Source organism: Triturus cristatus, chromosome 9 (assembly GCF_964204655.1).
Source record: "Triturus cristatus chromosome 9, aTriCri1.1, whole genome shotgun sequence".
Taxonomy (NCBI): Eukaryota; Metazoa; Chordata; class Amphibia; order Caudata; family Salamandridae; genus Triturus; species Triturus cristatus.
The window spans coordinates 1003755094-1003761965 of NC_140592.1; the positions used below are offsets into that span (position 1 = coordinate 1003755094).

General features: G+C 45.9%; 1 protein-coding gene across 1 annotated transcript in view; it reads right to left on the reverse strand.

Annotated features, from left to right (window-relative positions):
- Positions 1 to 6664, reverse strand: part of ADCK1 (aarF domain containing kinase 1) — an 805280-nt gene extending 798616 nt beyond the window's left edge. The window contains exon 1 of the mRNA XM_085626629.1: positions 6596 to 6664. The gene's annotated coding sequence lies outside the window, so the exon portion shown is untranslated. The remainder of the gene's footprint in view (positions 1 to 6595) is intronic.
- Positions 6665 to 6872: the final 208 nt, after the last annotated feature.

The window sequence follows — 6872 nt, forward strand, 5'->3', positions numbered from 1 at the left end:
TTTTCTTTCCTGAGTTCTCATGTACTGAACAAGATACTTTGCTACATTTTCTGATACAATCCATACAGCTGCCTCGGAAACTGCCCTCTTGAACCTGTTCAGGTGCTCTTGCTAAAGGAGCATTGTTCAACGTTTCACTTATTGGATTTCTTAAGGACTGCTTAATTGTACCACCTATTTCTCTACAATTTGTGTCTTCTTTAAGTCGCCTGACATCCATCCTATACGAACTGACTGATGGACTGAGTGGTCTAACCAAATGAGGTGATTCCTGGAGGTGTCACCCCCAGAACTTTAAGAATATAGTATTGCTAGATGAGAGAGCAGAGGAGAGAATTTCTGGGGACTGGCAAACTGACTGGCTGATAAACTGGCGTACACACAAGTGCTGGATGAACTGCCAATTATTTCCTTACTATCGCTGATGGAGCATTGCATCTTTGACTTACCTGATGCAGATTCACCTGGCTTCCTCTCTGAACTGACCCATATTCACCTAGTGGTCTTTTCCTTTGTAGGAGACTGCTTGAACTGGCACATTCCATGTATTGTATTGTATTGAAATTGCATTTATATAGCGCTTACTAACCCTGACGAGGCATTGAAGCACTTTTTCAGCAAGTAGCACGCTACTCCGGAACCCAAGGATTAGTGTTGAATTAGTATAGTGAAATATGAAAGTAATTTGAGTGGTGGATAGGTTAGTCAGTTTTTTGGATTCCGAAGGATAGTGGAGGGATAGAAGAGGGAAAAGGTTTGCATTTATATAGTGCTTGTTACCCCTGATAGGGTGTTGAAGTGCATTTGCTGGCGAGTAGCTGGCTAATCCGGAACCCATAAAGGATTAGTGGTGAATTAGTATAGTGAAATTTGAAAGTAATTTGAGTGGTGGATATTAATCAGTTATTTGGATTGATCAGTTATTGTCTATTCCTGAACTCTTGAGCTTTGGTTTATCTATTTAGACTTTGGAAATTGATTATGCATTTTATTTACTTAACCCTTGATAAACTAGACCAAATAATTTCACATCGCCTCAGCTATCTTTTTTTCCCAGCTATCTTAAATATTTCTATCCGAATGAATGTGCATTTATAATCCTATTAATAAATGATCAGGAAGGATCATATTAAAGAGCTCACTAAGCATCAAATACTAATGTTATTTTTCTGTATTGCTTTCACTGTGCTTTTAGTATGTATGACTTTGGCTCACCTACGTTTCTTCGGGGGAGATTTGGGCTTGTCGATGTAATTCTTCATCTTTATTGCATTGTATTAAAGGTAATTTACATTTTTTATTTTATAAACAAACTTTATTGGTTTTTCAATTGACACCCATTAGGTACGTAGGCATGTCAATTCTTGAACATACAAATCACAAGTCCCATTGCATTCAAACACATCCCCAGTCGATGGTGAGCTCTTCCCTACCCTCCCGGCTTTCCTCCCTCGACCCATAACTCAAAACAAAGAGATAAACAATAACCTAACCCATCACAATTCTATATATTGCAATATGCAGCAACTGTACTTTATATGCTCACCATATCCATACTGTCTCAAGTTAACCCAATAACATTCCTAACTACCCTCTCCCCTCCCTCTCCAGGCATGTCGCTTCTAGAGCTGCACCGTACTGACATTAGTCTGTAAACATCATAAAAGCGGAGGTAGATCCATGACCCAATATTGTGGGCTTGTGCATGCGCATGTCCCTATCCCTGGCTACCACCGTATTGGCTGTAAGTGCTTCCCTTTTCCTTATTGTTATGAACCTTCGTGGTGTTGCTCTAGGTCCTGTACGCTCGGCTCTGTGTCATCATCATTATCAGTGTCTGTTTCCTTTAGCAATCCTACCAGATGTTCCCATGCTCGTGCCATCTCCAGTGCCCTCCCGCTCCCGGACCTTTTTGCCAATTGGCGCCGAACGACCCCATCGCAGTCCGTTCATTTAAGAAACTCTTTCTTCCATCTAGCCACTCCAGGGGATACTCTCGCCTTCCGGTGCATTGTGATTTCCCTTTTGGCCAGCAATAGCCCCATATCTATGAACTTGCTAGTGACTTTGGTTTTAGCCATATGAGGTAACCAGTGTAAGATGCATGTTCCCAAAGCCAACTCCAACCCTCTTATTACATTCAGCAAGTCAATCACCTCCATCGAACAATCTGCTAATGATGGGCATCCCCATATCATGTGAGGGAAATCTGCACCCTCCCTTCTACAGCGCGGGCATTCATCCGTCTCTGTATGAAAATATGCTTTGATCTTCGCCGGGGTGAGAAGCCCTGTGCAGAATATAGAAATGGACCAACTGAAACCTAGTGTTTCTAGTGCTCTTCCACACCCGCGCTACTATGTCAGCCCAAGCCCTATCTGGTATCTCAGCTCCCACATCCACTTCTCATTTGTGCTTAAGTCCCTCCAAGGGGGCCAACTTCTCCAGGATCAATCGCTTATAGAGGCACATGACTGCCTTATATTTCCCTGCAGCAGTCACAACATACTGACAACCCAAAGAGGTCCGAGGCTCAGTGTAGCCCTCCTTCCAGGGCACCCGAATAGCCGCCGTAAGGACCGCGTGTAACAAAAAGTCCCCCCCTCGTAACTCAAACTGCTCCTGCAACACATGGAAGGGCAGCATAGACCCGTCCTCGTAGAGGTCCCCAATGGTAGTCAAACCTTTCTCCTCCCAGTTGTTCAGATCCTGCCACAAGCCCCCGTGCGAGAGCGCCTCACACAAGGCAAGTGGTATATCAGGAGCATATAGCAACGACATATCCGCTCGTTTAACACTCCTCCTCCAGCACTGCCTCACTGTCTTAAGGTCCTCAGGCAGGTTCCCCAGCCGAACGGGAAGGTCCAAAAGGATTTGTGATAGCAACTTCAGCTCAGGCACTCTCCCTCTTTCCTGCTCCGGGCCCCTCAACCTCGCCATCACAAGCTGTGTCAGCCACTGTAATTGCGCAGCCAAATAATATGTTTCGAAATCCAGAACCGCCCATCCACCCTCCGAGCGCAGGCGCTGTAAAATAGATAGGGCTAAACGGCACCTCCCAGTACCCCCATAAAAAGCCGGTGATCATTGATGTAAGTTGCTTGAATACCCGTGCCGGTATCCAGACCGGTAGGGTCGTAAAATAATAAAGCAGACGGGGGAGAGCCACCATTTTAAGTAAAGCCACTCAGCCCGCCACCGATAGTGGCAGCGTGCTCCAAAACTCAAAACTGCCCATCAGCCCTCTTATCGCTCTAAGCACATTCCCCTCTACAATTCCGCCCTTTCATGATCAATCTGAACCCCCAGGTACAGGAGGCATCCGGTTTCCCTTCGCACTCCTGCCACTCTCTGCAAGTCCCCTCTGCTATTGTCTGTCGGGAATAGACAAGACTTGGACCAGTTAACTCTGAGGCCAGATACCTCTCCTAGTTCATGCAGTAGTGCCTTTGTTCCCTCTAGTGCTTGCTCCGTATCCACCAGAAACATGAGTAAATCATCCACATACAAGGCAATATGGTGGGTCTGGTCCCTCACTTGTAGGCCCCGATAATACCCCCCAGTTCTAGCCTTCGCCGCCAAAAGTTCCATAGCCAATGCGAATAGGAGCAGGGACAACGGGTATCCCTGCCTCATACCCCGGCTCATTTCTTACGCCTCAGATATCACCCCGCCCGTCCTAACTCGTGCCGTGGATGACCGATACAATAACGCCATCCATATTAAAGGTAATTTACAGGAGCTTAATTTCTAGTTAGTAGTTCAATTATCCAATTCCTGGCCCTCATTGGATGACTGCTGGCTCCCTTATATCCAACCTGTATTGGCACAAAACAAGGGCCATCGGAGGACCAAGGAAGTGGTATGATCATTTTATAACAGGAAAACCATAGTTCATTGATGTGGGCCCAGTAAACGATACAGCGCTATCTTATCACGTGGGTGTTGAAGGCCATCCATGAACTCATGGATATTCCTCTCACCAAACTGGGTAGCAGATGGGAGGACGACTTGGGAGGACACTACATGACAGGGAATGGGAGCAGGTACTAGAATACCCCCAGCAGGTCTGCCGGAACTCCCGGTTCAAGAACATTCAGTACTTTATGTTGAACAGTGCGTATTTTACCCCCACTCAACTGAACCTTTATTACCCGGACGCACACATTAGCTGCTCCCGCTATCACATCCCTAACGCCGATCTCAAGCATATACTATGGTCTAGCGCAGATTTACAAAGCTACTGGCCATACCACCCAACAAGAAATCACTGAACTTCTGACCTGCACACTTGGGAGGCATGTACATTGGGCATCTTTTAACTCGGGCGAAATACAATGTACAAACTCACCCAGTTAAGGCTTGGCATGGGGTGACGCTCAAGGGGGCCAACGAGGAAGAAGAAGCCCTCTATTACGAGGAGATTCAACACCTCCGTAAGTGCCCTATCTCACCTCAAAGGGCCACCCTTCTTACAGAATTCCTGCAGGGAATAAGCAAAGATGATTCCCCCATAAGGCAACTCTAAGCTGAAGCGTCACCCGTTTCCCACCCCCTACATTGTGCGACTAGAAAACTCCCCCACTGGAGATTTTGTTCCCCTGACCATGCCCGTCCCCCACCAACGCTCCAGTGGTCTGCTCCCCCATAGCAGATACCCCAAGACTTCTTAAGCCAACAGCATTACATGCTGGGCACAAGTCCTAAAAACAAAGTGGGGGGGACTAACCTAGTTAGGCAGTATGCAAGTGACATCAGGGCGCATGACATCACGGCGCATGACATCACGCTGGCATCACAGGAATTGACATCATAGAAAGTGGCATCTCAAGCCACGACTTTACAGGAAGGGGCATCACAAGAAATGACATCAGATCTAAAGCCCTCACATATATGTTTAGCAGGTCTTTCATGTGTACGTTTGAGCGCATTGCAAGGATAATTGCACGGTGAGCTACGGAAGATATGTGACTTCTACACCTTACAATCCCCCAGTTTTATGCAATACATCCTGTACATTCATTTACAAACTTATATAATTTATTGTACATGTAATATGCACGTGTTGATGTAAAGCGCTCTGACACCCTGCATTGGGATGAGTAGGGCTATACAAGAAAAAATAGAGGTACTTAAATTATTCCAACGCCTCCTTACGGGAAGTAAGAGCTATATAAATGCAATTTGCTTCATGTAAATATTGGGAAAGACCAACACATCTGACATTCTTAGAGTGCATGCATATCTCCTAAACAGAGACTGAACAAAGTGAAAAGCTGCCTCTCTTAAGTATGTGTGAAGTGCTAACAAGGTGTGAGCCGTTGTTTCCCCTCTGCTTCATTTGCATCAGGTGTGAGGCTCCTGACAGCTCCCAGCCCAGAGACTCGAACAAAAGGAGGCCTGGTGACCCCTCACACTGGGCTTTTGTTATGGGCCCAGCAAGAGTCTTAAGAAAGCCCGTCCCCACCTGCCCGTTGTCGCCTGTTGCAGATGGAAAGCAGACAAGTACAGGCGCTGTTGAAAGTGTCCCGGTGTTTGGAAATTACAACGGGACGAGTTCAGCACATTATTCAGTGGGGCCCAAATTCTAAGCAGGGTGGACGGCGTTCACTCTGTGAAAATAGTGGGTGGACGCTGTCCACCAGCGTGTACCCCCGACTTGCACCCTGTTTACATTCACAACTATCCACGCCCTTTTAGTTTACTTACTGATCTTAACCTGACGCAATCCCTTCAGTGTTCTGCCCACCTCCCATCCTGGTTTATAGCCCTTCCCCAATTTGCGACATAGGGACAGGACACTGTTGGAATTCACCAGCCTACAGCACCTTATACCGCATACTTTTTTCTGGAGTCCTGATATATATTATGGATCACGGTATGCTTTGGCACAGCTATGTATCCCTGCATTATTAGATTCCAGGGAATGTAGCCAAGAACAATATGCCCTATTGCAACTGTTTATAAAAATATTTTTTTTTAAAACAAAAAACAACAGCGCACAATCGATAAATGGACATTTACATTTTACATTCTAGTTCTTGTACGATTCGCCGTTCTTTTCTTTGAACACAGTGTACATCGTCCATATTTCAAATAAATGAATTCCTCGTCAGGGTTCGTAAACGCGAAATATGCGTTTTTGGATTAGCATGCATCAACTGCTGTTTTGACTCAACCGGTATTCAAAGTTATTTAAAAAAATAATTGCAGAGCATGTTAACAAAAATGTGACTAAAAACTCGTTAGTATGCAACATTTTTTCTTTAAACGCGGTAATTACTTTCATGATCCATTACGTTTTCAGACACCAGTCTCGTGTACTGTAGTTTAGATGTGCAGTTCATTCAGCACATGTCTCTTACCAACTCGAGCTGTCAGCTCAGCTACTAGTTGCATAAGTGTCAGGGGTGATCTTGGGACTCTCAGTGACAATACTGCACATCAAAAGAAACGGATCTACGCGTCTGTTCAGCTGCTTACAGAAGCAGCCAGTTTAAGATGCCAGGCAGCATCTGCCTCGGAACGAAAGGGGATTTCGCTTTTGGCAGACATCGCTCATTTTGCATTGGCGTAGCGCGCGCCTGCTACTCACCGGTGGAGAGCCTGTTCTCTGACCCGTATCTTCCAAGTTCCGGCTTCTCTTGGCACGAGAGCTGGTTGGTTTCCGACATGGAGAGAGTCATCCAATACCGAGCCGTCACAGCTCTTTACGTCATCCAAGTACGCCCACTTTTGGAATACTAGGAGGAGCCTATACCATGCACTGACTACTGCATTGGTCCGCTTTAGAGGAATACCTTTAGCAACGATGGTAGTTCACGTGACAAACGTCAAGGGGGACTTTTTAAGCGGGGACTCTGAAATGTACA